This window comes from Coregonus clupeaformis, chromosome 13, assembly GCF_020615455.1.
Source record: "Coregonus clupeaformis isolate EN_2021a chromosome 13, ASM2061545v1, whole genome shotgun sequence".
Classification (NCBI taxonomy): Eukaryota; Metazoa; Chordata; class Actinopteri; order Salmoniformes; family Salmonidae; genus Coregonus; species Coregonus clupeaformis.
The window spans coordinates 44,162,085-44,172,334 of NC_059204.1; the positions used below are offsets into that span (position 1 = coordinate 44,162,085).

At 44.6% G+C, this 10,250-nt stretch overlaps 1 non-coding gene across 1 annotated transcript; it reads right to left on the minus strand.

Annotated features, from left to right (window-relative positions):
• Positions 1-6,954: 6,954 nt before the first annotated feature.
• trnak-uuu lies at positions 6,955-7,023 on the minus strand. Its single transcript has one exon. It is a non-coding gene; the product is annotated as a tRNA-Lys (tRNA).
• Positions 7,024-10,250: the final 3,227 nt, after the last annotated feature.

A 10,250-nucleotide genomic window follows, 5' to 3' on the forward strand; every position in this document is an offset into this window, starting at 1 on the left:
GTGTTATTATATGGTGTAATCCTCTAGTGAGTGAGTTACCTTCGTGCCATTACAGTTTTTTACAATCACTTTGGCACTAATTTCAGAACCTTGACGTCATTTTTCAAAACTCTAGACACAAAACGGTCATCACTTGTAACACAGGCTGTCCAATGTTCAAAACATTGCATTGTGCATTCATATCTTTAAAGAAATCTTGCACTTGCACAATCATTGGTTCAAAAAACAAATGTATTGTGACATACCAATGAAACGTTAATTTAGATCACCCACACACACGCAACCGATAGTTTCACTGTGTCATTGTTCGTACAATCATTAAATATTGTAGTACAAAATAGGTGATACATGTTTCATTATGGTACTACATGTAAATACATCCCTGTAAAAGTACTGCAGTAGTAGAGAGAATACTACAGACACAGTGGAATCATTGAACAAAATCTGAAATATATTGATGAAAAACAATACAGTACTGTAAAACATCAAATGCAGTGTAAAAAGCAAAACATATGAGTGATTACTGTACATTTTCATCAACTCTGTCTTGTGGATTTGGCCACAGGTTCTCATCTATATCACAATGGATGTTTTCATTAGCCAAACATCTTGGAAAAAACCTTCGGGCATGGCGAATCCAGACCTGACACTGGTCTGCCGTGATGTCATTGCATGCGTCATCCATAGCCTTGAGAAGAGTGACTTGTTCATGAGGGCGCCTATCATAAACCTTCCATCTCCATGTGGAGAAAAATTCCTCAATCGGGTTAAGGAAAGGAGTGTATGGGGGTAAATACAGGGTGGTAAATTATGCATGGGCCTGAAACCATGCTTGCACCATATGAGCATGGTGGAACCTGACACAATGACATAGGTCACGCCATCAGCTCTACAGACCTGATCGAGCTCATCAAGGAAGGTTACAAGGAGAGCTGCATTATATGATCCAATACGAGGTCTGCGTCCCACCACACCATCTTCTGATATAGCCACACACATGGTAATGTTGGCCCCACGTTGTCCAGGTACTTGGATGGTTGTCCGCTGGCCAATGAAATTCCGACCTCTCCTCCTTGTCTTGGCCAGGTTAAAGCCTGCCTCATCCAAATATATTAATTTGTGATGGTTGTCATCAGCATCCAGCTCCATCACCCTTTAAAAATACATTTTGGAAAGAGATTTACTTATTACTGTACAATGTAGAATTATTAGGGAATTTTATTACAACAGCCATCTTGAAACTGAACATACCTGAACATACTCAGTCCTCATTTGCTTCACTCTGTCTGCATTTCTTTCAAAAGGCACACGGTATAGTTGTTTTAAAGACACCTGGTGCCTTTTCAGCATGCGTGCAATAGTCGGCAAACTTATGGATTCCACAATGTTAAACATGTCTTCATTGTCCAAGATATGCTGGCGAATTTCTGTAAGGCGAATATCATTTCTGGCCCGAACCAAATCGACCACAGCCTGCTCTTGTTGGTCAGTCAGAATTTTGCCTCTGCCTCCCCTATTTGGCCTAGTCTCAATTCTACAGGGAACATTACAGTAAGAAGACACTTGGTCACATCACCTACTCTGTGATACACATTGGTATGCAGTCATTTGACAATTGAGAGTAGCATAATATTTAGTGCATGCTGACGACTTACCGGTTCTCATCGCGGAAAGTTCTGATTATTGAGGCCATGGTTGACCTTCTGAGGTTTGGTTGTATCATTGTAGCCGCCTCAGTCATTGTCATGCCATGATTAATGACATGGTCTACAACTATTGCTCGGACATTTTGTGGGCCTGAGCTCCATCATGCTGTAATACACATCATGACTTCATACTTTTCCTTGAGAGCTTGTAATTCAGTGTTTATGTGATGGATGATAAAATAACAGTTTCTGCAAAGTGCAGACCATATTATGTATCTGTCACAATTAAGCACACTATTGGCTGTGTTGAATTAAATGTGCCAGTTCCAAACGTAAATCTTGTCTTATTCCATTGGAGTTTTAGACCAGTGGAGGGCAGTAGAGTACTAGTTTATAGCGCTGCAAAACAAATGCATTTCCAAAATATTGTGCCAACTGACAATTGATAACATTGGAAAGACTGGTTGAATGTAGACTGGTTGAATGCTCATTGAGACTGGTTGAACATTCATTGAAAGTTGAAATCTTGAGATCTCAGAAAAGACATAATGATGGGTAATGAAATAAAGCAACTGGTAAGAGGTCCTGACCATTTGTTCTGGTCCCTGCTGCTGACATAACCGGGTTGTCAGTCAGTCTTGGGGACTGTGGGGGTGACGTCACACCAGGGAACACCTGTTCTGTCGGGGACGGTGGGGGGGCATGTGGTAATACCGTGAATAATCCTTTTATCTGCTCTATTGGGTTGGGGGGCCCTGAGAGGGAGGAATGGGGGGTGTCAAACAGCTGCGCGTGTCTCCTTGATTAATAGATGGCTTATGGGGGGACAGACAGTATTGGGGCTGTTGCGCTGGGATCAAATGGGACAAATCAAGTGCTATGGGCCTCATTATGTGACTCGGTTGGAACGCCACTGGTCATCCTCTGTTAGTTCAGTGTTCTCAGCAAAGCGTTCTGTGGTGTTATCAGATCAGATAAATGAACACTGTCCATTGTTTCCAGCTTTCCCAATTATCAACTTAGCACTCAAATCAACAAATTATGTTACCTTAACAGCCGGGCCATTTAGCCTGAAAGGATACCAAATCAAATGCTCTGCTTACTAAATACTGTGGCTATTAACCTTTTACTGCAGTGGGCTAAATCAGCGTCAGTCTTCTTTGAAACAAAAGTATACAACTCACACAAATGGTTATGGGCTTAAGAAAAAGAAGACACCTGTACCATGTCAGATATAGATATTTTGAATTTGCATCCCAATATTACACTTTATAGACATCACAGAAGACTGAACTATAACAAAACCATTTGACAGAGAAACAACGGATTTTCAGCTGTAAAAAAATAAAATAAATATGAATTATGAAATTATAACAAATATTAATAATATTCCAACCATGAGGCCACTAGGTCATTTGACTGCAGGAAACGGCTACTAGGATATATCTTAACCAATTAATAGCCTCTGTTCAAGGTTATCAAATGAACAATGAGATGATTGAATCGGCCCACTCCTCCACAGTGTCCCCTCAATATCCCATCCTGACATACAGTAGTCACGGAGAGGTAGTCACGACAGGACCTTTCTTGAGAAATGTGAAACTTCCAAACTAGACAGCACCCAGCCGCTCAGCTCTCAACGATGGTTCTCACATATCGGCCAGCCTTGTTCACGGTATGGCTTAATGGCTCCTGGGGAAGGGGATCTGTCCCTCGGGACCAATGTGTGATTGTAGTGAGGGAAATGTTGTTGAAGGAGATGCTAGGCTTCGGACAGACTATAGGCCACTGTGGCTTGTTGGTCATTTGACTGGCTGTCAGCTGGCTATCAGAGTGGCATTAGGTCTGTACCTCTGAGGATAGTTAGTATGGGTTATCCACTTCCAACCCTTAACTACATGAATCCTTTTTATTGTATGGTATAGTATAGAACGATTTATATGTGTTGAAGGAACGATGTGAAGACGGTAGGTTTTTTTGTGGCTATGTACTCATATGATGGTGGGCATCAGTGAGTGCACTGGTACCCACATTTTCTGTGCCATATGATTGTGGGCATTGGTGCGTGAATGGGTACCCACATTTCGTCATCAGTGATTGTGTAGTGTGGTGTAGTGCATCTGTATGTGTGTAGAAGTGATGTACATGTACTATTTGGCAACCAGAAGGCGCCCATATCTCAGAGAGAAAGCATTAGTTACATTACATGGCATTAGTAAAGGCTAGTTTGTAAAGCAACATTCTTCCGGTGTGTGTTTTAAAATGGGGAGAATTTAGGCTGTAGGGCAATAGGGTTGGCTCTAGCATATCTGGCTAGTGTTCCGACAGTGTTTGTCTTCTAAGAAGGCCTGGCGCCACACACACACGATCTGTGGCCTTGTGGAGTTTCTGAGTGGAGGTGGCAGGATGCCATGTCCCGGTACCTCTGAAGTATGCCCATAATGTTGGGCATGCAGGGCAGCAGATTATCAAAATGACCTGCTATTGTTACTCATGAACCAGATCTGTCCAGGGTGTTTAAAGCAAAGCGGGTCCCTTCTTTTATTAATGGTGGTGCCACTGGCTTCTTGGAAACAGGTTAAATGGTAGCCTACCATCTAAGTGAATTGAGTGGCCTCTTGGCAGGGTGGGGGCGTCGGCTGACGTGCAACAAGCACCTGCGCTGTTTGGAGGACGCTGCAGATGGAATTCCTTCTAAGAATGGCCAGGTCTTCCCCAGAACTGAATGGTTCCCCGATGACATGGCCTACTTCAAAAGGTTTGTTTAGTAAAGGCCAAGAATACAACACAAACAAGAATGAATATTGAGGCATTATGACCATGCTCCAATTTCTACTGCTTAGAAAAGGTTCCGTATGACACAACTAGCACCTTATAAGACAACCCTCTCTGACCCAGCAACACAAAGCTGTTGAACTAGCCCACTGCCGAATTAGATACGAGAGCCATCCATGAGCTCTCCCTGTGCTGCAGCACACAGCCAACACCACCTGTATGTACTTCACCAAGCCAGGCTCTATGTACCCTGATGTCTCCAGATAAAGTGATCAAGCATTGGGCTTTATCTGGTAGACTAGGTCTAGGACCCTGGTTGAGTGTAATCCCTCCAGGGTAATGTGGGTCAGTCATTTCTTCCCATAGATGGCAGTTTGGTGAGGCTTAATTGAGTTAAGTTACCGACTAGTGGCTCTGTGCCACTGGTTTGTGGAACACTGTGAGGAGTCTGATCCCTGGCCTCTTGGCCACAGGCCACCGGCTGCAGAGTTAAATTAGACCCATTATCTGCTCCGTGGATCCGCCTCGTGTGAAAATGTGGACCATGCCTGTGGCCGTAACTCACTCACCCAGGGCTGGGAGAGAAGGGTCTGCAGGGATAGAGCCAGGGGGTGGAGGAGAGATGATCTGAGTAAACATTCTCCCCAGCACATGCTCGTCTGCACTCCCAGATTATGTACTCTCAGTTGTCAGAACCACAAAACGTGTCCTTTGATTTTCCAGGAATAAGACATAATGGGAGAGGTGCATGCGTTGCATTGTGACAGCCTCCCACCCTCAGCCTTTTCCACCAGTATTCATTGGAAGGGGGGAGGACTGGAAAATCACGGTGCCAGTATGTATTTGACATCTCTGAGATACGGCACTGCTACAGAGGAATGGGGTCAGACTCATTAGGGATCAGGCTGTCGCTTAATGGAACGAAATAAAATGAATAGATTACTTTTATGGATTAAATAAAGTGTGATTTACAACTTGATTGTTGTCAGGTACGTATTTTATAGGTTGTAATTAAGAGTTATTGCAGGGATAGGATTAATGGGGGACAAACCTGGAGAGCAATACCTCTGTTGAACAGCACTGCATGTGAAATATAGACCGCAATTAAACAACTCTAAGACTTTATTTGCTTATGATAAGACTGAACAAAGCCTGGCGAATGGGGGTTTGGGGTGATCAATAATGTGGTTGTAAATGGCTGATGGTTATTGGATAGTGCTGGTGCTTGTATGGTATGAGGTGGATGTATAGGTTATTCCACATTGGTAGGTGATGGAGTGATTGCTGCGTGTGTTTCTGATGTGTTGGGGTATGCAACAGGCAGCGCCCGCATTGTCAAGATGTTTGTTCAGCGGATGACAGGCCAGGCCAGGGGAGGGGTATGTTTAGGATAGGGATGAGGTAGGTCTTGATTTACAGAGGTGTCAGGTCCAGAATGCTGCCCTCACAGGATTCTGAAGTGATTTCAGGCAGTTGTATTAAATAAGAGGTGGGATTTCTGGGGACTTAGTGGTGCAGAGCAGGGTGAGTCTCCGTTCCATTACCACATCACTGAGGCATGCGCCTCCCGGCCTGGTTAGTGACCTTCAGGTGACATCAGAGTGACAGAGCCATGCTCACAGAGGCTCAGCTGTAAAGGAGAGGGAGAGAGGGAGAGAAAGAGAGCATTTAAAATTGTCAAAAAACACACATTTCTTTCCACAGGGCCATGGGGTGAGACAGGGATGCAGCTTGAGCCCCAACTTCTTCAACATACAGTGCCTTCGGAAAGTATTCAGACCCCTTGACCTTTTCCACATTTTGTTACATTACAGCCTTGTTCTAAAATTGATTTTAAAAAATTATCTTCAGCAATCTACACACAATACCCCATAATGACAAAGCGAATGTATACAAAATAAATAAATACACTTATTTAGTATTCAGACCCTTTGCTATGAGACACAAAATTGTGGTCAGGTGCATCCTTTTTCCATTGATCATCCTTGAGATGTTTCTACAACTTGATTGGAGTCCACCTGTGGTAAATTCAATTGATTGGACATGATTTGGAAAGGCACACACCCGTCTATACAAGGTCCCACAGTTGACAGTGCATGTCAGAGCAAAAACCAAGCCATGAGGTTGAAGGAATTGTCTGTAGAGCTCCGAGACAGGATTGTTTCGAGGCACAGATCTGGGGAAGGGTACCAAAACATTTCTGCAGCATTGAAGGTCCCCAAGAACACAGTGGCCTCCATCATTCTTAAATTGAAGTAGTTTGGAACCACCAAGACTCTTCCTAGAGCTTGGCGTCAGACCAAACTGAGCAATCGGGGGAGAAGGGTCTTGGTCAGGGATGTGGCCAAGAACCCAATGGTCACTCTGACAGAGCTCTAGAGTTCCTCTGTGCAGATGGGAGAACCTTCCAGAAGGACAACCATCTCTGCAGAACTCCACCAATCAGGCCTTACATTTACGTCATTTAGCAGACGCTCTTATCCAGAGCGACTTACAGTTAGTGAGTACATAATTATTTTTTTTAAATTCATACTGGCCCCCGTGGGAATCGAACCCACAACCCTGGAGTTAAAAGCGCCATGCTCTACCAACTGAGCTACACGGGTAGAGTGGCCAGATGGAATCCACTCCTCAGTAAAAGGCACATGACAGCCTGCTTGGAGTTTGCCAAAAAGCACCTAAAGACTCTCAGACCATGAGAAACAAGATTCTCTGGTCTGATGAAACCAAGATTGAACTCTTTGGCCTGAATGCCATGCGTTACATCTGGAGGAAACCTGGCACCATCCCTATGGTGAAGCATGGTGGTGGCAGCATCATGCTGTGGGGATGTTTTTCAGCGGCAGGGACTGGGAGACTAGTCAGGATTGAGGCAAAGATGAACGGAGAGAAGTACAGAGATAGATCCTTGATGAAGACCTGCTCCAGAGCACTCAGGACCTCAGACTGGGGCGAAGGTTCACCTTCCAACAAGACAACGACCCTAAGCACACAGCCAAGACAACACAGGAGTGGCTTCGGGACAAGTCTCTCAATGTCCTTGAGTGGCCCAGCCAGGGCACAAGCACAAACAGACCCCACAGAGCCCCAGGACAGCAACAGCAACACAATTTGACCCAACCAAATCATGAGAAAACTAAAAGATAATTACTTGACACATTGGAAAAAATTTACCAACAAACTGAGCAAACTGGAATGCTATTTGGCCCTAAACAGAGTACACAGTGGCAGAATACCTGACCACTGTGACTGACCTAAAAATAAGGAAAGCTCTGACTATGTATAGTGAGCATTGCTATTGAGAGAGACTGCCGTAGGCAGACCTGGCTCTCAAGAGAAACAGGCTATGTTCACACTGCCCCAAAATGAGGTGGAAACTGAGCTGCACTTCCTAACCTCCTGCCAAATGTATGGCCATATTAGAGACACATATTTCCCTCAGATGACACAGACCCACAAAGAATTTGAAAACAAATCAAATTTTTGATAAACTCCCATATCTATTGGGTGAAATTCCACAGTGTGCCATCACAGCAGCAAGATTTGTGACCTGTCGCCACAAGAAAAGGGCAACCAGTGAAGAACAAACACCATTGTAAATACAACTCATATTTATGTTAATTTATTTCCCCTTATGTACTTTAACTATTTGCACATTGTTATAACACTGTACATAGCCATAATATGACTTTTGAAATGTCTCTCTTCCTTTGAAACATTTGTGAGTGTAATGTTTACTGTTCATTTTTGATTGTTTGTTTCACTTTTGTTTGTTATCTATTTCACTCCCATGCCAATAAAGCTCTTTGAATTATATGAGAGAGAGAGAGAGAGAGAGAGAGAGAAGGGGGAGAGAGAGATGACTAAAACACATCTCTATCCCCCTTAATGAATAAGCAGTGATGAGAGAGCAGTGAAGACTACAAGGCTACAGTTCCACTTGTCTAATTAGATTTCTCAGTGCTGTTCTCTGTGTTGAGTTTGTCACAGAGCTCATTAACCTTTGACCCCGAGGCCAGAGGGTGAGACAGTGTTTTGACAGGACTGACAGCTGATGGACTGGGAGTGGGGGGGGTCGGTGAAAGACAAGCACTTTGACCATGACCTAGGAATGCTCCCCAGGGTGGAGGTTGGTGGGGCTCGACTTTAAACGCATGCCAACTCACACATTCCAAGCCAATCAAAACATAGAATGGCATGATGTCACTATCTACACGTGTCACATAACCCTTGCAACTTTTTCATGTAGGAACACAAGCTCATACACAGACACCCCTCTTTGTGTTACTTCATTAAGAAGACAGACTGACCTCTTAATACTGGCCCTGGATGCAGAACTCACACGAGCTCTACCACAGGTTTCTACCATGAAGAAGACTTGCACTCTAGTCTTGCACTCACTCAATCTGTCACCCTGTTCAGACCACTCAAGGAGCACACAAGGAAATACCCTTCAAAACACAAAAATCCAATGAAGGAACTAAATAACATTGTCTCCAAAACAAGGGATTTTCAGATGCTTACATACTGAATGTTAACAGGGGTGGTATGGCCTTCCAACTATATACATTAAAGGGCTCTCTCTCTCTCTCTCTCTCTCTCTCTCTCTCTCTCTCTCTCTCTCTCTCTCTCTCTCTCTCTCTCTCTCTGTCTCTCTGTGTGTCTCTCTCTCTCTCTCTCTCTCTCTCTCTCTCTCTCTCTCTCTCTGTGTCTCTCTGTGTCTCTCTCTCTCTCTCTCTCTCTCTCTCTCTCTCTCTCTCTCTCTCTCTCTCTCTCTCTCTCTGTGTCTCTCTGTGTGTGTCTCTCTCTCTCTTTCTCTCATCCTCTCATTCACTCTCTATCTATATGTCTGTCCATCTGTCTGTCTGTCTGAATATCACCTCTTCCCAGCGCCATGTGACCATGCTAAGACGGTGTGGAGAGGCAGTAAACCATGAATGAGAGAGCTGTGTGGAGTATGTAGCCAAATGGTTTCTGTAGACAGGTAGTAAAATCAGGAGTAATCAGGAATAATAACTCACAGCTCTGCTGCGGTGGTCTCCTAGAACAGTGTTCAGTGACTGTGTTCGGAGGTGATAATAACGCTGCTAAGTCAGCCCACCACTTGGAACAGCAACAGTCCCACTGATCATTCAGTTCTGTTCATGACCCCAGACCACAGCCACTTATCACAAACTGAGTAGAGCACCGCCAGATCACTGTGCAGGCAGCAGACTGTCTGATGATCTCTGGTCATGTTTGCACAAAGTTGATAATGATTCATTTAGATTGGAGTCTTGCCTCGTTATTTATGGAGATTGTATTTTTGCAGTTGTTTTCCCTCTAATCTCTTTAAACTGAGACTCATGACCCCCCCCCCCTGCCATTATGACCATCCATTTCCTCTCGCCTAACCTCAGAATCCATGCTGACCTTGCGAGGAAGAGCGACAAGCAGAGCGAGAGGGCTGTTCTGTCATTAGATAAGACCCATCCTTCCTCTCTGCCCCTCCCTCCGCTTCCAAAAATGTGTCACCTCATAAAAGGGACCCATAAGCCGTTCTGTGGAGTCTCTCCAAGATGAGCGTCACACATAAATAGCTGTGCAGTGTCCTTGTCTCAGGTGGAGGGGCCGAGGGGTGAGTTAGGGGTGGGGCTTGGCCGATTGCTGTTGACAGGACGCAGAGCGGCCGCGTCTCCGTTTGCAGGCCCAAGATTAGCGCCCTTATTTCTGAACCACAAAACCATGTCACCCACCTGTCCACATCCCTCTGCTGCAGAGGTCACCCCCACCCCCACACACACATACACACACCATGACACATGCTAACACACACACACACACAGTACA